This window comes from Ictidomys tridecemlineatus, chromosome 14 (assembly GCF_052094955.1).
Source record: "Ictidomys tridecemlineatus isolate mIctTri1 chromosome 14, mIctTri1.hap1, whole genome shotgun sequence".
In the NCBI taxonomy this organism is placed as follows: Eukaryota; Metazoa; Chordata; class Mammalia; order Rodentia; family Sciuridae; genus Ictidomys; species Ictidomys tridecemlineatus.
Window position 1 is genome coordinate 20,936,940 of NC_135490.1, and position 19,872 is coordinate 20,956,811.

Sequence of the window (19,872 nt, forward strand, 5' to 3'; positions counted from 1 at the left end):
GAATGAAAATAAGCACGTCCATTCCATTCACCATGTTTAAATAGTTGTCAGTTTATGACTTCAGAGTTTATTTTTCAATAAGATTCTTTCAAGCCCAAAAAAGCAGTATAGAACCGAGACAGAATCTTCACCCAATCTAGGGCATAAGCTAATCACTGCCACATGTATGACACAGGTTCTTTGTCAGTAAAAGGGAGTCACGGTCGTACCTGTTTTATAGGTCACACTGAATAATGTGCTAGTACAGATCGTGCCACAGGACCGTTATATTGCTTTTGTTACTATTAAGAGAATGTTAACAATGAGTCCTTTGTTACTTGACCACACATATCGAATGTTTCTGAAATAAGCAACTTTGAAAACTAGCAAAAAACTACCAGTGAGTTCTTCCTATGGTATGCTTATTTTTCTACCATGACCTTAAAAAAAGTGGTGGAGGAAAAACATACTAATAGAAAGTCAGACTAATTAGTAAAAGTTTTTGTTTTCATTCAAATCACCCTAAGGGTTCCTGGAAGTTACACATACAAACTCTACTGAACTAATAATGAGAAATGTGGGACTTGTTAGGGCCAGGCTACGGATGGTGGGTTACAAGAGGTTGATAGACAACTTGTTCTCTTGTGCAAGTTTTGATGTGAAGCCACGTAGAAAACAGTTAACTGACCAGTAGAAAGAGCATTTTGTGAGACATGTTACACGCTGATGGCTAAAGGCTAGAAATTAATACTTATTGTTATGCTTTCTGCTTTGAAATGCTAGAGCTTTTCAAGTGTTTTGTTTTACCAACCAACCACATTGTCATTAGGGAGATGCTTCCAAATTCATTACATCTTCTCCTGTGACAAAGAACGGTACAAAATAAAACATCTAAATGTTCCATCAAAGTCCCTGGCATTAAATTCCTTTCCCACAGAATCATATCATATATATTCCACGTAATATGCATGATAGACAAAGAGTTTCCAAATAACTTCTGACATTTTTCTTGTCAATTATCTTGAAGTTCCTACTTTCCCTTTTTCCTCACCTATAACCAGGTAATCGATGGGCTTATTTTTAAAAAGTAGGTCAGTGATAAGTAGTAAGAAACTTTAAAAAAAAAATCTATCTATAATCTAGAGAAGGCTTGAATCACTATAAACAGAAAAGCAAATTAATCTATATTGTTTGGGGCAAGCCTACAATACCTAAATTGACAAGAAAAGTATCCAGGAGCCGTTTTTGAAAAAAATTGCAGGGCTTATTGGAAATGTTGAAAAAGGTAAAAATAAGCACCAATTTCTTTAAAGCCAGAACATATGTATAGGCATTTAAGAATAGTTCCAAAAAAATGGCATCAAAGTGTAATTCTTCCTTTTCCACACTTAAAGTAATTCATTTTCTTAATCAAGACTATCCCAAGGCAAATCAGAATGTTAAACTGATTTACAATATGATTCATCAGAACATTAAAATATATATGATAGAGGTTTATTTGTATATAATCTGAGAGTGTATTCTTTACAACTCATTATTCAGCCATTTAAACTACTTCACATATTCAAAAGTACTAGCTAAAGCATTATCAAGGAACTAGGAGCTCCACAGTGTGAAATAGGTTGAAAAACTTACAGTGATATCCCTTATTCTTACAAAGAAAAATTCAATCTTGGGCACATAAAACATATGAACTAGAAACTTGAGGCTATAATTATAAAATCATGGGCTCTGGGAACATTTTAAAAATGTATACCTAGGATTTAAATTCAGATTTTAATTTGTAAGGTCAGTGTTAAATATTGCAACTCCTTTATTTCTTTAAAAAAATTTTACTATTTTAAGGTTAATTATGAAATGATGGCATGAATCCTGGGGTTTGATTCTTTTGTAGCTTAGAAAGTTATCTCTGTTCAATAACTGGAGAGAACCGACTGCACATCCTGCCTACACAAAGCTAATCAGTAGCTTGACAACTTCAGCCAAACATCCACACAGAGTGTCGGGGCACAATCTGTATGTCTCCTGCATTGCTTTTTGTTTAAAAAAGGTTTGGGATAGGGTTATGGTAGAGGGATAGTGCAGCCTGAGATTGCACATTCCCTGAGATTGCCATTTTTTTTCTAGTTCAAATATATTTCTGATTTTAGCTCCTGTGAGCTCAAGAGAGCCATTTTCTCATTTATTTTCATCTCTATCTTGAATCTTCCTTAGGCTTTACTATGGATAAGCAACTGTAAAGGTTTTGAAAAAATCAGCCTCAAGGAGTGCAATATCCCATACAGAATGAACTTTCCAGAAAACCCAAAGTATTAGAAAACAAAAACTAACACTATTCATTTAAGCATCAAAATTTAAAAGAATAGATGAGAAGATAAGGAAGGTTAACTATAGAGAGAAAGGTTAACCATAATAGTGTAACGAGGATAGAAATGGTCGGAAATGTCTTTCTACATAATTTAGTTCAGAGTCAGTTTTCTTAAACAAGAAGAGATGGAACCTATTATCCCCAGAAGAGTTCTTGCAACATAATATTAATGCCCCTAAAGAGTGTCTGTCTTTTACATAATGAGCGTAGCCACTGAGTTGCAAACCTACATCAAATGAGTTTATGTGCTTTTCCCGGTAACAGACAAACCATGCACCCCACAGCTTCTAGGCCTTCTGTCCCCTCCCCTTACTGCCTGGCTCCACCACCCCTTCTTTGGGGGCTTGGCCCTCTCTCCATTGGCTCCACTTAGTATGTCCCTCAGACAATATTCCTATCCAGGCTGCTGGTGAGAAGGAAGTGGGGGGTGGGTAGGTTGTCCCCGGGTGTCTATGGAGAATTATTCTAGGACCCCCTGGGATCCAAAACATACAGATGCCCAAATTCCTTATGGAGCACAGCATAGTATCTGCTTATAACCTACACCTGACTTCCTGTATACCTTAAATTGTCTTTAGATTTCTCATAATACCTATTGTGAGCAATGGCTATTATGCTGTATTGGTTTAGGGAATAATGACAAGAAAAGTCAAGTTTTCTCCCACATATTTCCATCTGTGATTGGTTGGCTCCTAGGAGGACCCTGCAGCTACCCTGGGCCGACTGTTTAGAGTAGGTCACCTATTTTCCTGTGAGAACAGCTATAAAAAAAGAAGACCTCACTCTTACTCATATTAACCACGTATTATAATGCAATCAGAATATATGCAGTTATTACACTGAGGCCCTCTCTTTTCCCTCTAACCAATCCATCTCTATTATGCTATACCTGAGGCAGGCTGCCAGGAAGAGAGAGATGGGAGGCAGCAGCAAAAGGCCATCCATACTTTAAAATCCCTTTTTCTCTAACTTTCAAAGTTCTCTTCCTTCCTTGCCTCCAGCACTGTGGATTCTGCGTGCTTCTTGTGGACTGCCTCATTGTATCCACAGTCAACAGTCATGTTGGTGGAAACTTCTTTGGGGGCTGTCATGGAGGGAGAGGGGTGGGAACAGAAAGTTTCCGCTTTGGGTCTTGGTCCCTGATGGTTGCCAGAAGTGTCTCTTCTGGAAAAGGGATTACTTGCACCATTTTTTTTTTTGACTCTGACTTTCTCCTTCCCTCTTCCTCCACCTCCCACATTCGCAATTTACTTTTATGACCACTCTGTGAAAAGTAGAACTACTCCTACTGATAGCTGGGCATTTCACTAACATTCCGCAGGTTTAACCCAAACTTCACCAGAAGGAAACAGCAGAGAAAGACCAGGAAACTCCCCACTGATGTGGTATCAGTGGAATGAGCTCTGCAATGGAAAATCTGCTCAGACCACGTCTTTAGCTTGATGAGTTGTTGCTTCACTTTTGCTTTGATTTCTCCTTTCTTAAAAAATTGCCTTATTTTATGAGCACAGAATGTTAGCATTAATAATTAATCAGTACATCTTATTTTCGCCATGTAAGCAAACTTAGGCAAATATCACAGACATGGAGTTTATATGAACTGGCAACCTGGGCTTGGTTCAGTAGCTAAGACACATCAGGGGCACTTGGGGTCTTCTTGCCTTTCCTTCATGGTTATAAAGTAGCTGCAGCTGCTCAAACACCAAGTCCTCACAGCAGTCTCCAGAGCAAGGAGAAGGGACAGAAGCAATAAGTTTCATGAAGTTCTGTTTGTTTGATTCTGAAAAAGTCCTTTGTGGAAGACCATAAGGTCATCGATCACAGCAGTGTCTCAGGATAAGTTTTAGTTTCAAGAAAGGTTGGGAAAGTGAATTTCTGGCAAGAGGAGTGGAATCACCATGACTGGCAGCGACGGGTCATTACTCACTCCTGGACTTGCAGGAGGCCCTATATGCAAAGGATCTTTGTCTTATTTTATCTGAAAAAAAATCAGGATTGACCTTGGGTGGAGCAGGATGGCGGAGAGGGAGCTGACAAACAGTGGAACAGCATCTGCCGCAACATGTTGGAGAACATTCACAGAGATCGGCCCTCAAGTTTGTGTTTCCAACTACATGACCTCAGTGTCAGAAATGTGCTGACAACTGTGATGAAGAGACAGGGAGAGGGAAGCAGGCCATGGGGAGACATGGCAGCCGGGGAGGGGCGGCTGTTAACACGAAGCGTCGCGCCTTGGAGGACAGGAAGCAAGGAGCTTCATCAGATTGTACACAACGGAGGGAAGGGGTCTGTGTTCTGGGAAATGTGTGTTCTGGGACCTCGTGCTTCCAAAAGACAGCTTTGGGTACCTGGAGCACAGTGGAAACATAAACTAATGGCCATATATGCTGTATAAAATTCCATGCACACAGAACAAAACATCAATTTTGGTTCCCTTCTACTGTAAACAGCCACACTAGATCTGCTCTACAAAATGAATAAGTCTAAAAACATCATCGGACACGCTCATCAATAGTCCTCAAAAGAATGGAATGGAAGCAAATTAACTAAATGCTCAGATGGCTAAGATCCCTCAAAGAGTCTTGCCGTAACACATGTTTGGGGCCAGATTTTTAAATTTTTTTAAGTAAAATTATATGCAAGTAACAATATTCTTGAGTGCCAGATGGAGAAGACATCTGTAGAGTGAGAAACTAAGGAAAACACACTTCCAAGATTAAAGCACATTAGAAGAAAATTATTGGCCCTGTTAGTAATGAGGAGTTTGGGAAAGACGTTCTCTATGTACAGCATGCTCACTTAATGGATGACACACAAATTGGCACTTGCCAATTTTTTTTTTTTTTTGGTCCTAAACCAATATTCTTAACAAGGTGCTTTGCAGTAAAGCAACAGCACACCACTTTGCTTTCTTCCCCAACCTTCTTTTCTTCATTCCTTGGTGTGATCTACATGGTGAGAGATTTGTGGATCTGTCCATATAGGTTTAATTTTGCAAACAGTCTGGTAGAATTCTTTGTCCCTGTGCTGTGGGTGACTCTTTGTTAGTCATGAACAGTTGAAGACCAAGTACAAGAAAGGATAAGTCAGCCCAGAACCCTGACTCTCCAAAGAGCAGACCTCACTGGTCTTTTAACTAATCTCACTACAAAAACCAAGGACAGGGCAGCTTTCTGGGATGTGGGGCCGTGGTTTCAGGCTGAGTAAAACATGCATAGCCCACTGACCAGACAGCAGCAGCTGCCTAACTCATCTGTTCCCAGCACCATTTCCTCAGCTCTAAACCCTGCTTAGAGGAGTATGGTCGGTGAATTCTAAGCATGGAAGGAATCTGACCACTCTTTGCATTTTAAAACCATGATACCTTTGTCCTACCCCTCAACTTTCAAGGCCACTTCACTTTGCATTTTGCATTGATTTGTGGCCAGAAACTAATTTGAAAAAAGAACGAACAAGCGAACATAAAGCTTGTCATTAGTCAGGGTTTGGAATCAATTATGCTTCAAGAGTCTTTTTCGATAGCAAAGATCTCATTCTCAAAAGGCACCCACTTAAAACAATACTGGGTCATGGACTGGGGACAAGAGGGCCCAAAGATGGAAGGTGCCTGAGGGTCCCCCTGTGGGAGACAGAGTACGCGCACGTGCTGACTGTGGCAGGTATCATCCACCATCCCCAGTGTTTGATGATTCTCATTTTGTTTGTAAATTAAATTTTCTCTCTACTTTTCCTACTGCCACCACCCTGTCGTCAGCCCAGACATCTAATTTCTAAGTGTTCTCACATCATCCAAACTGATCTTTCTGCCTCCCTGTGTCAGTCCTTCTTAAATTCACATATTCATACCTATCCTAATAACCAACAGCCAATCAATTGTTTTGATTTTCATTGTTGTACTTCACATATATAGTATTTCGTACATATACAAAGAATTTCACACATATATTATATACATATATAATATATGTGTGTGTGTTCAGCCCTACTTTTATGGTTTTTATAATACTTAGCATGACAGAAAATATAGGAAAATACAGACAATTAAGGCTCTGGAAAGAGAGAAGCAGCACCTGGAGATGTAGAAGAGCAAGGTTTATGCATCACCTGTGTGGGCTCAGCAGAGAGTCCTCTTCAAAAACTCAGCACAGCCCTTTGTTCTCAGAATCTTTTATACAGTACAGACTTCCGGGTTTTAAGATTTTTCTCATGAAAGTAACCTTGATGTCTCCCTCTTTCTTCAGGCAGCTCTGGTTCTCGCCATAGCTCTAAGCAAGCATGATTACAGAAGCAGACTTAGCAGGTTGCAGTTATTAACAGAGATCAAAGAAACATCTTAGGTAGGAGTTTCTGCTTCACCAGCATATTGCCGTTGCAAATGGCACCATTAAGAAGTATAATATTTGCCTGAGTACGGTGGCACAGTCCTATAATTCCAGTGGCTCAGGAGGCTGAGACAGGAAAGCCAGCCTCAGCAAAAGCAAGGTGCTAAGCAGCTCAGTGAGACCCTGTCTCTAAATAAAATACAAAATAGGACTGGGGATGTGGCTCAGTGGTCAAGTGCCCCTGAGTTCAATCCCTGGTACAAAAAAAAAAAAAGTATAATATTTGGACTGGGGCTATCGCTCAGTGATAGAGTGGTTGCATAGCACAAGTGAGGCTCTGAGTTCAATCCTAGTCACTGAAAAAAATAAATGAATGAATATTGATTATTCATTCAATATTATAAAGCTTTCTTAGGAAAAAAAAAGTGTAGAAGACTTTCAAGCATAAAATCAAGGCAGTGAAATGAGCCATTTTGATCATTTAATGCATTAGCCATGGGCTTCCCCACCACACACATCTTAAAAGCATCAGCAGAAACAAGCTGTTGCCCCAAATCAATGCCCCCACCTACTGTGAGGATTTTTGTTTCAAATCTACTGTTTCACTGATCTAATTCAAATGCTCTCATCCTTTAGCTTCAGACTTTTAGCATTTATTTATATCATCTCTTCCTTGATTTAAAAGAGATAATTGTTTCCGTTTTAAAACAACTTTTGATGAGCAGTTGGGTGGGAATGCTTATATAAACAAGAGGCACTTTGAGAATTCATTGCTTCCTCTTAATTACCCATGCCAGTAGGAACTTGAAAAAAATAGTGCATGCCACTTTCAGCGTAGATAGAGCCAACCATATGAAAATGCTATTTGAAACATGTCAATCATCTTCAGATGGTTTCAAATCCTGGGAAACATCTTAAAGGATGTTTTTAAAGACAAATTATAAGCCTGGCATGGTGATACATGTCTGTGATCCCAGGGACTGGGGAGACCAAGGCAAGGGGATTATAAATTTGAGGTCAGTTTCGGTGATTTAGTGAGAGAGATCCTGCCTTGAGAAAAAAATAATAATAATCAAAATGGCCAGGGATATAGCTTAGAGAAAGAGTACCCCTAGTTTCAATTCCTAGTACTATCACCAATAATAATAACAATAATCAGAATAGAATAAGAATAATAGTAAGATTCTCTATTAATTCCTTTTAGAGTTCCAAAAAAGAGTTCACATTTTCCTTATGTGAATGTATTTTTTAAGAAAGAAACTGCTTAATCTCTTTAATCTAATCTCAAATTTTGATTTTTTTTTAATGAGACTTTTGTATTTTTGAATTGTGGTTCCATGGATGTTTGAAAAATTACATTAGAAATCTAACCATGGGTACCTATATTAGAGTTACTATCAGTTTTATCTCCAAAAATTTCATCATGCTGTGATCTGTTTTTCCTGAGCTAGAAGTAACAGATATTAGGTTTCTTAGTCAAACCTAACAGGTGCTTTCAGAATAACTGAGCATGAGACTACTGAAAAGAACCATAATGAAAACAACTAGAGTCAGAGTTGGTGATAGGGGAAATTCTCTTGAAAGATGGAAAAGAGTTCAAGAGTTTAAGCCAAAAGAGCCAGTCAGGTTGTATAGAAGAAAAAAATATCTGAAAGACTCCCCTAACTGTACTTGTCTTTGAATAGCTTTTCTACTGCCAGTTATATGAAATTGATACAAATTCTCCCATTCCATCAACTCCTGAACTTATGTGCAGGATACAATAGCAACTGCAAGTCAGTTTAAGAAAACAGGCAGAATGTCATTAAAATCTTTTTTTAAAATATCCTCTGACATCTGTTTTCCATTTTGCTATGCTGTTTAATTAACTTCAGTCTTGCAGAATTGCAGAAATCTTGTTTGCTCAAAATAGTATCTTGAAGGAAGTGACCTGTATTTAATAGACAGGAATGTTAAGTGTAACATGGGCTTGATTAATTTCATCCCTAGTTTTAAGTTTTCCCATTGGCTTCACGATCTATTCCTGTGTGTAGCTCATTTCCATACAGCCACATTCAGCTTTGGGTGGTGAACAGCTCTGATCCCATTGGTGCCTCTGTCATATTTCCAAGACACCAAAAATGGAAGAAGTTGTGCTGAGAATAGTGACCGTTCAGAAAACTTACTTGTCTTCATCCCTGTGACATGAGATTACTGGCTTTGAGCTTGTAAGGAAATCCAAGTTTTGAAAAAGATTCTTTCGTTGCATTTGGGGTGGGTGGGTGTGTGTGTGTGTGAGAGAGAGAGAGATTATTTTTATAAGAATCATTAGAGAAAGAAGAGGGAAAGAGCAGTTTATCTTGCAAAACCTGGAACATGAGTGTCTCTTTCAATGAGGCTCAGTGTCCCTAGAAAATTCATACTGGACAAAACTTGGAGAGTAAACAGAAAAATGATGGTGGGTGGAACAGTGGAGGGAACTAGACTTAACTGACAGCTGACTTCATTTTTCCATTTGCCAAAGCTCACAAAAGCTCAGTGGACTCAAAGGGAAATGTCTGTCTTAAAACATGGCTTGGCTTCACTAGAAAGAGCCTACTGGGTTTCCAATGTGGACAAAACCTCCCAGACCTGCTGCCTGTGCCCCTACTGCCCGACAGCACACTTAGTGATCCTAAGTGGTTTCTGAAGAAGCAATGTGGACCATGCCAGACCCGATATTTCTATTCAGAAGAGTTTATGGGTTTCAACATGGAGATGGTGGCTTCTCTGCTTTAGCCTAGCAAGTGTGGTTCTTTCCTCTCCATCCAACTTGCGGTCCATAGCCAATGTCTCTTAAAACAAAGCTGTCTTCTTTACCCAGCCCAACTGGCTCCCAGCACGTGCTTTCTACTTAACCTCAAAGAAGGTGATTTTAACTCCCTGACCTCTGCCTTGATATTGAGGCCCAGTTCCTCCTGGAGAAGAAAGAAGTGTATTTGAAACCAGGCACTTAAAAGAGAAAACTGTATTAAAGCCAGGTTTATTTAAAGTAATTATGATAGTATGAAGAGGTTCTCTTAATATCTCATAAATGATTCATCTGCATAACAGGCTGAGTGTGTGATGCTTAGCTCCTACTCCTTGAGCACACCCAACCCGAGGTTGAAGTCATTTTTTGAAGTCACTCTGATGATCTAGATATCAATTTAACAGAACAGTGTTTCCCAACCATGGCTTAAGAAAATCAATAATAGGAGTTTCTAGGTAGTTTTCAGCATTTCAAAATATCTAGTAGGTTGCTTGGGTCAAATGAGCCTGATGTGGCTGCATTTAGCTGCAGTTGTGTGAATTCATGGTATGAACCCTACGTGTGCTGATCATTCACTTCTGATCGATAGTTAAATCACTTCTGCTTAGCACTAAGTGAAAAGACAATTTTAGCAATTCTATCAATGTACTTGGATTTCTTTTCAACTCTAAATAATACCTTGACAATTTCACTTCTTTCTGTTTTCAGTGATTCAGCTTCTCTCTCTGGGCTGTTGGTATTTCCACGGGTTACTCTCTCCTTGGTTCTCCATTTTTTCAAACTTCTCTCCATCTTTCAGTTTAAACTCCATGCACTGCCTTCCAGGAGGCAGAGTAAACCAGATTTCCCTCCGCATCCTACCCTGGCACCAGGGACTCCCTCCATTATAACCTTCATGCAATTACTCTCTAAGGGCTGTCTCTCTACCTGATGCCTGTGCCCCTACTGCCTGACAGTACATCACGAGGTTACACCACGAGGCCGTCATATTCTGAAGGAATATTATATCTGTGAAGGTATCAGACATTCTTTTTTTTAAATCCCTAACTAAACTAGCACAGTGTTTAAGACAGATGTATGATATAGTTCAATTACATTTATGATTTTTAAAAAGTAGGGACATGGGAGATTCTGGTGAAAGATTTTAATGATATTCCCTATCCTATCATTGGGTGATCCTGTCGGGGCAGGGAAGCATTCCTTTTCTGAAAATCCCACTCAATGTATGATGAGAGAGTCTATGATTGTATTTAATTCCTAGCAAGGGGGCAGGACTGTGATTTTTAAGTCTGTAAGTAGTGTTATGGTTTGGGAATTAGGTGTCTCCCCAAAGCACCTATTGTCCATGCAGGTGCTGAAAGGACTGAATTGTGAGAGAGATAATAAATTCATCCTAGTTTGAATGGACTACTGGATAGTAACTGCAAGGCAGATGGGGCATGGTTGTAGGAGCTAGGTACATATTCCCTCCGCCATCTTTCTGCCTCCTGACCTCACTATGAGTTGAGCAGATTTCTTCCACTGGGCCCTTCCCTCATGATGTGCCACTTCACCTGGGACCCAGAGCAAAGGAGTCAGCTGTGTATGGACAGATCTCAGAAACCAGGTTCCCCAAATAAACTTTCCCTCCTTTAAGTTGATCTGGATGAATTTTGGTTACAGTGATGAAAAGCAGACCAACACAAGTAGCTTCAAGTTAAACGTAGGACTTTGGTTATAGATATTCACCCCAATCTCTGCTTTTGATAAAAAGAGTTTGAATGAGGTTGCTGACTGGGCCTTTTAACTTGACTGTTCTTGTTTATTTTCTGCTTGTTTTGTTTGGTCAGGTCTGGCGCTGAGCCTAAAAATAAAAGCTTGTTTGCAGTTTGACTTTCACTGTGACTCAGTTTTGCAATCTTTCAAAAACATCCTTCAGGAGACCTCCATATATCTATCGGCAGACATCTCCCACGATTTTCCAAAACAAGTACTGCATAGCATAAATAAGGGGAATTTAGAAATTTCCAAACTATAGCAGATGGGAATTTGCTTCCATTGTTTGAGAGATCTTTGCTCTAGCTAGAGGGGAATCCCAGAGGAAAGCCATAAGTCTGAAGCTCCTCGGGGGTTCTCTATCTTTGCTTTCCCTGAGAGAAGCCGAGTCAGGGAGGGGGAGGAGAAAACAGATGTCAGAAGCAAGTGTGGCTAGATATTGCCTCTCCCTCCAAAAAGCTGCAACTTTGAGTTCAGCACCCTGGGGCGATCACTTCAATCCTAGCTGTTTCCCTACCATTAGCATATCCCTCTCCAAACAACCCAGGGAAGACTACCCTTGGGGTGAGTGTGGTGTCTCATTCTGCAGTGTGACAATCCTGCATGTCCAGGAAGAGAGAGTTGTGGAGGAATGTTTGTGGGGGGGGGGCTCTTTGACCTTTGCTTCTCTTTACTGTATTAAGTCAGCTGCTTTAGGAATTGGGACCAAGGAGACTACAGCATCCCTGTTAGGGCCAGTTCTTTGTTCTCTGTACCAAGTGGAATCCACAGGGTGCCTACTCAGCTTCCACCACCTTCAGGTCACACACATGATAGCATTTCCAGGATACAGAACAGAACAGAAAGACCCAAGGCAAGGCATTGGAGGAAAACAGAACCCCAGTCTCCTGGTCTTTCCACAGTGGGTCGAAGAATTCATACAACTTTTAAGTCAAAAGAAATCTCAGAGGTTACCTGGTCCAACCCCTCCATTATTCTAGAAGGCCAGAGGAGACCACTGAGCTCTAATGGCTTGGCAGATGTGGTCAGCAGTGGTGAGAAGAGGACGGTGTGTGCTTTGGGGTCAAGCATCTGCTTGAATCCTGACTCTATCTCTTTGGTTCAGTGTGACCTTGAATAAGCCACTTCCCCTCTTTAAGTTTCAGTTTGTGATCTATAAAATGAGAATAATAATAGAACACAAGGGCCATTGAAATAGTTAGAGAAAATTTATATGAGACACTTAGCTTAATGTCTGGCACTCAATAAGTACCTGAAAATGATATAAAGTATTGATCTTCATCATTTTCATAGTGGTTACCATTATCATTCTCACTATCGAAGCCAGTGCTCAAGACCCAAGTCTCCTTGTTCAAACTCCCCTCACTATGCCCCTTTGAATCACCTTTATGTATCATTAATACTATATTAGGTTCCCCATTACTATTTTAGTGACCGTACAGTGGTGACCTTACTGTAGTTGTAGACTATGAGATGCTGGGCAAATAATAAGAAAGGAAAGAAACATGGGGGATGGGGGAAGGAGAAAAGAGAAGAAAAAAAGAGAGTATGAGGGAGGGAGGGAGGAAGGAAGGAAGGAAAGAAAGAAAGAAAGCACTTGAAAAGAGAATATTGTATATCAAGGTAATATAATAGATACTATAAATTTTATTTTAGGTTTTGTTTCCATATGGTTGTATTTCTATTTGAATAATGTTTCCTTTGCAAAACACTTTTTCTAACATAATAAGAATGCATTAAAAGAGTTCTTATTATTTTCATTTCTTTCTCATTCCTAGTTGCAGTAAATTTTTAAAATTGAATACATCTTCCTTACAAAATCTCAAGCAATTGTTTGGATGGAAGGAACACCTGTGCTATTTGTATATCATCTAAACAATCCAAAGACTTTAGTCATGGTTAAGGACTATGTTCAGGAAAAAAAGAGAAAGGTTGAATGAAACTTTTCACCTTTAAATTTTAAAAAATTATATGCCATACATGTTTTAAATGTATCTGTTGCATGTGCTCAGAAATATTGACTCTGCCCCTCAGATTGGTTCATTAAGTTTTGTTTTATTATAACTGTATTACAGTCAAGAAATCATGGATCTAAAATAAAATCAGATTTGAGCCCCACCTCATCTTGGCCTATAAAATATCTATGTTTTTTTATTGCTTTTAGAAATCAAGAGAGGACAAAAAGGCAGACAATATATGAAGCCTAATTGCAAGTGTTACTCCTAACAGTGAAAATTATATATATATATAACAATTATATTTTCAGAATCAAAAACTTAGGCACACACAGGACAGTGAGACTTCACATTTGAAACTGCAGCTGTCCAAAGCAATTCAGGCTATACAGTAACCACATGTAGGGAATGCAGAGAAATTTAGTCCTGTGTAGAGAAAGAGGCACAAGACTCCATTCCACAAACCCACAGGATACAGAGTTACAAGGGCCTGCCAGTCAGCCTGTCTGTTCCCCTCATTTGTCAAAGAATTACCCTAGTCTCATGGAAGCCAAGCAATTCCCCAAGCTACATTTTAGCTTTTAGTTAGGGGCTTTTTAGAGATATAATATTAACATCTTGTGGTTGAGATACTATAAATATCATCAAAGAAATTCCACCATTTTGAAAGACTATCACTGCAAGAATGAGAATAACTATTTCTGCTGCAGATATTTTTTCCCCATACTTCAGTGGGATTCCAGAGTCAGCTCCTAGAGGCCACTCCGCTTCCTGCCATGCGGTCCTCACCAAAGGCAGTTCACAGTGTGGCAGTTGCTCCCTCAAGCCTTTTCAAGCCAGTAGGAGTCTCTCTAGAATGTGGAGAGACCTCACCTTCAGAGCAACCTAATCAAGAGAGTGACAATCACCTCTTCCATAGTCTATCGGGCAGAAATGAATCCAGGACAGGGCATTATACAAGGGTGTGACTCGTGACTGAGGGCATGTTCACCACATGCACAAATCATTATTGTTGTTGTCTTACAGAATTAACCACAATTTATGTCGTGGGCCTTTTCTTAAAAATGAAGCACATTTGGAAAAGAATGATCTTTTAACTGACTGCAAACGTAGCAAGTCAAAATCAGAGATTGATTTTTCTTCCAACTATAATAAAAATTCAATGAGATTAGGAAATTAAAAAAAAAAAAAAAAGGTTGTCCTACTTAGCTGGTCACTCCATGCCCTGGCCTCCTAGACTCGCCTCCTGGTCATGCTTCCTGGCCACACTCAAACAACTTTCTCCATATTTGCTTTCCTGCTTCTTGTAACTGGTTCTTCCTTCCCTTTTGATGTCCACAGTGTTACTGTACTTCTCTGGTTTACTTATGTGGGTAGATGATTTCTCTCTCTAGATGGAAAATTCCTGCCTTGCCTGTGTTCATCTTTTCTATAGCATTAGAAAACTGGCAGAAGAAAAACTCTGCAAACCAATATTACATCAGTGAGATCACATTTATGTCGTTGTAGCTAGTATTAAGGTTTGTTGAATTTTAAAAGCAATTAATTAATTTCAGGTGTGTAACTCACTAGAATCTCTTCAATGTCAATTTCCACAGCAGAAGAGCAATATCACATAGGTAGCAGCTTTGGAATGAGGTACCCTGGAGTTCCGTTCCTGACATCTTCTATTAATAATGGCTATGTGACGTTGGGCAAGATACTCAATGTTTCTAAACCTCTCTTTCCTTGATAGCTATTAACTGACATATAGTTAGCCATTGTTAATATCAAGTTAGCCACACTGAAGTTTCTCAACTTAGCCCACACAGCGCAAGGACTGTACAATTTGAACTCAACTCGGAAAGATGAGCACGCACATGTATCATGTTCACCTAAGAGCAAAGAGAGACTGAATAAACATTGTATCATTCCTACAGTTATTTATAAATAGTCTCCATCTTTGGTTGTGCTTTTCATACTTAAAATACTGGAGAAAAAGAGGGTAGAAGGACAGGAGGAGCCTCATAGTCATTAGTAGCATGGACAGGCGGGGCCTTTTCACAGAACTAAGGAGAGGAAATAAGCTACTTTTCCTAAACACAACTCAAGATTACACAGAGCATGAGGAGCCACTCCAGGGCATCGGGCTGGAATGCCGTGAGGGATCAGTGCTCTGCTGAGCATATGAAGGCTCCTGCCAAACACAGGAATTCACAAGGTCAGGCTCGAGCTTCAAATCAGTATCTGGAGTACCATGCTGGAGTTCTTTCCATTCCTTGCACTAATCTAATCAGTGCTCATAAATTTCTTAATGGAAATGCAAATATTGCTGTGATTTTTCCTAGAATAGGAATTATTTTCTTAGCCAACTTGTATATTGAGGGTCAGGGATACTAAAATTTGGGGGGATTTATATCTTTTTAAAAAATCAGCCACATAGTTCTGTGTTGTGAGATTAGGTAGGATGGTGTTTCCTTTTTCATATATTTTTTATTTTCTACTTTCACAAGATAGACCTATTTGCACACTTCTAAGTCATCCCTGGTAACTCTACCAGGAAGGTGATCTCACTGGCATCTAGGTGCTTTGGAGATTGTTGTTGTTTTGTTTTGTTTTAGTTTACTGAGGTTTGCTGCCAACTGTAAATCAATGGCCTTCATGACTCAGAACTGGTTTTTAATGACAACAATATCTTCCAAAATTCCCTACATATATTGATTATTATTGTGTTCTATATCTCAACTTTTTAATGACTTATAGTATAAATAATTACAAAATAAATTTAGAGGAGGATTTTAGAGGAGGAGGAGAGTAAGAGAGAAGGAGAAAGAGGAACAGCCTAGACTTGTGATCAAAGCTTTTCATGAAGATAGAAAAGACCCTAAATTATATTAATAGTGCATTTATTATGGGAAATTGGGAAGCAAGAGAGGATTTTGGTAAATCTCAGTTGAAATTAAGAATATTCTTGTTGCTTATCTTTGGAGGAAATACAGCAGCTACTGGACTACTAAGAAATAGCTAATGCTCAATTCGATTCTTCAGATTTCTCTTAATATCAGTAATCTAATCCCCATTTTAAATGGAAAGGGGAAGTATGGAGGTATATATGCATATAGCTGGTTCTTTTAGTATTTGAAGGTTCTTTTTTTTTTTTTGTACTGGGGATTGAACTCAGGAGTACTCGACCACTGAGCCACATCCCCAGCCCTATTTTGTATTTTATTTAGAGACAGGGTCTCACTGAGTTGCTTAGCGCCTCACCATTTCTGAGGCTGGCTTTGAACTCACAATCCTCCTGCCTCAGCCTCCTGAGCCACTGGGATTACAGGCGTGCACCACCGTGCCCAGCCTGAAGTTTCATTTTAACCCTGAATTTGGATAATTTGACATTTCTGCCTCTAATTTTCTTGTTCCATTCCTCCCTCACCTCTCTCTCTTTCTCTCTTTCCCTCCTTCTCTGTCTCCCTCCACCCGCCTTCCGATCATGCCTTCCTCTGTTTGAGTTGGGAGGGATCTGAGAAGAATGAGCTCATATAAACTTTATAGCCAGCATTCAAATTGCCCCCCCCCAGTGAAACCTTCTCCTGGTATTCATGCTTTTCTGTGTCTCCTCCCACACTGACTCATGTTTGGTCCATGTGATCAATAGACTACAGTGGAGGTAAGAGTGCATCACTTCCCAGGACAAGTCTAAAAAGTGCATCTTGGCTTCCAGTTTGGCCTCCTGGAAGGTTCCTTCCCTGTCAGGCTCCTTGTGAGAGGGCGACCCATTAATCCTGTGGAGAAGCTCGTGTGGGTAGGTGCTTGGCCCTCCCACTGACAACCAGAATCAGTTTGCCAAAATACCTCTGAGCCACCATGGAAGTGAGTCCCTCAGCCACTGCTGAGTCTTTAGTTGACTATAGCCCTGATTAACATCTTGACTGTGACCTCTCAGGAGACACTGACCCCAAAACTGCCAGCTAGACCTTTGCCAAGTTCCTGCCAGGAGAAACTCTCCGAGATAGTTAGTATTTGTTGTTGGTTTAAGCCAAGAAGTTTTGGTTCAATATGTTGTGCAGCACATAGTATACAATAGGCATGCAGTAGTACACAATAACATTAACACTTGAAAATTTTTTAAAAGTCAGAAACTTGAGAATAAAAAGTTCAAATCCTTTTTATTTAACCAGATCTTTATTTCCCTAAGGCCTAGAGCCTATAGTAATTGTCTTTATATAAATTTAAGGATGAACAAATGTTTTCTCCTCTGTTTCGGAGAAAAAAATGAAATGTGTAACAAAACCTCTAAGAAATCACTGCTGATCTCAATTGGAGAAGGCTTATCCACCGCTTTTCTCCCCACCACCGTCAAAATATCAGTATTATTCCATCCTGGGTTTTTAAAGTTTGAGTCATCCTTACATGGTTAACATTATTATACATGAATTATACCTTTGAGTACACTTTCTTTTATCGTATGGCTGATTTAGTGCATAAGGTAATGAATGCTTTTAAGCAAACAGATCTGAATGCAAATTCCTCAGTGCTATACAATAAAATTACTATTAACATTTTCCAGAACAAATCTCAGATAAGATCATAATCGTAGCTTTCCAAATACTGGTAAATTATGCTGACTCTTATTTTCCGTTCTGGTGCTTCTTAAGCTCATTACATGGTCATGATTTTTATATGGGAACAGTCTGAAGAAAAACAATTGTATGATTTTAGATAGAATCAAAATTCAGGATTCAACCAAGATATCCCAGAGTACCTCATAGTAAAATGTGTTATTCCAACCTCATTGACGTCCTTCCACCTTTCTGCTTGGTGTTTGGCTCCAAGTCATTCATGTGCATCATTCATATGTGTCCAGTAAGTGTCATTGGTGCAGGGCTTGTTACTGATATGTGCAAAGCCCTACTGTGAGTGTGGAGGGTGGGGCCCGTGAATAAGACAGACAAAGGCTCTGCCCTTGAGAAGCTTACATCTTATTCTCGGGACAGTCCAGGGACAAACAGATACTAAACAATATAATTTTGACTACTGATATGTTGGAAGAAGTAAAAGGTAAGGTAAAGATGATAGAGAATGACAATGAAAAAGAGGGATTTAGTTTAGATAAAGGACCAGGAGCTGGGGAATGATGGGCCAAATTATACTGTTACATTGTGTGCATGCAAAGATATGTGACAATGATGCTTCCATTTTAAAAAAGTTGGGGAGTAGGGCTGGGTGGGGTGGCACACATCTGTAATCCCAGCGGCTCAGGAGGCTGAGGCAGGAGAATTGTGAATTTAGAGCCAGCCTCAGGAAAAACAAGACACAAGCAACTCTGTGAGACCCTGTCTGTAATAAAATACAAAATAGGGCTAGGGATATGGCTCAGTCATCAAATGTCCCTGAGTTCAATCCCCAATACAAAAACAAACAAACAAAGTTGGAGAGTGGGGAAGGACCAAGGAAGTGGAATTTTGCAGAGATTTGAATGATATGAAATGAGCACACCAAACCAAGATCTAAGGAAGAACATTGCTAGGAGTGAAAGATCAAGTTTTAAAGCCATGGATGAAAAGAAGCCTGACCTACAGGAGCTTAGAAGAACAGAGATCTGAGAAGGGGTTCAGAGCAGGCAGAGCTTAGAGGAGAGGGGTAGAGACAGAAGATGAGATTGGGGAAATAAACAGGAAACTTGCAGGCCAGGGTAAGGAGTCGGTGTTTATTCCAACTATGATAGGAAGCCACAGTAAAATTCCAAGCAATGAAGTTACATGATCTAATTTAATTTTTAAGATATTTCTCTGGCAGCTGCATGGAGACTCCTGAAGGTAGCAGGAAAGAGAACGAGACCATATGATAGATTATTTTCTGGGCAAAGAATTCGAGTGATTTGCAAGGGTGGTGGAGGCTATAGAAATGATGGGAATTCAGTATATTTATGATAGGATTCTCTGATGGATAATGTTTAGAATATGAAGGAAACAAAAGAATCAAGGAGTGCTGGTGAGGATGTGGGGGAAAAGGCAACCTCATACATTGCTGGTGGGACTGCAAATTGGTGCAGCCAATATGGAAAGCAGTATGGACATTCCTTGGAAAACTGGGAATGGGACCACTATTTGACCCAGCTATCCCTTTCCTCAGTCCATACTCAAAGGACTTAAAAACAGCATACCACATCAATGTTTATAGCAGCACAATTCACAATAGCTAAACTGTGGAACCAACCTAGATGCCCCTCAGGAGATGAATGAATTTTAAAAATGTGGCGTATGTACACAATGGAATTTTACTCAGCAATAAAAGAGAATAAAATCATGGCATTTGCAGGTAAATGGATGGCATTGGAGAAAATAATGCTAAGTGAAGTTAGCCAATCCCAAATAATCAAATGCCAAATGTTTTCTCTGATATAAGGTGACTGACCCATAATGGGGTAGGTAGAGGGAGCATGGGAGGAATAGACAAACTCTAGATAGGGCAGAGGGGTGGGAAGGGAAGGGAGGAGCCAGGGGGTTAGCAATGATGATGGAATGTGATAGATGTCATTATCCAAAGTACATGTATGAAGACATGAATTGGTGTGAACATACTTTATGTACAGAGATATGGAAAATTGTGCTCTATATGTGTAATGAGAATCATAATGCATTCCACTATCATGTATTTAAAAAATAAAAATCAATCAAATATTTTTTTAAAAAGAATGATTTCTTATGTTGTGGTCCAAGAGTTGGGTGAAAGATGGTATCATTT

The 19,872-nt window shown here is 39.6% G+C and overlaps 1 protein-coding gene and 1 long non-coding RNA gene across 3 annotated transcripts in view; one reads left to right on the forward strand and one right to left on the reverse strand.

The window, feature by feature from the left end:
* Palld (palladin, cytoskeletal associated protein) overlaps window positions 1-19,872 on the forward strand; it is a 219,135-nt gene that overhangs the window by 51,353 nt on the left and 147,910 nt on the right. The window lies entirely within an intron of this gene.
* Window positions 1-19,872, reverse strand: part of LOC120892901 (uncharacterized) — a 143,133-nt gene that overhangs the window by 37,821 nt on the left and 85,440 nt on the right. The gene's annotated exons all lie outside the window — the stretch shown is intronic.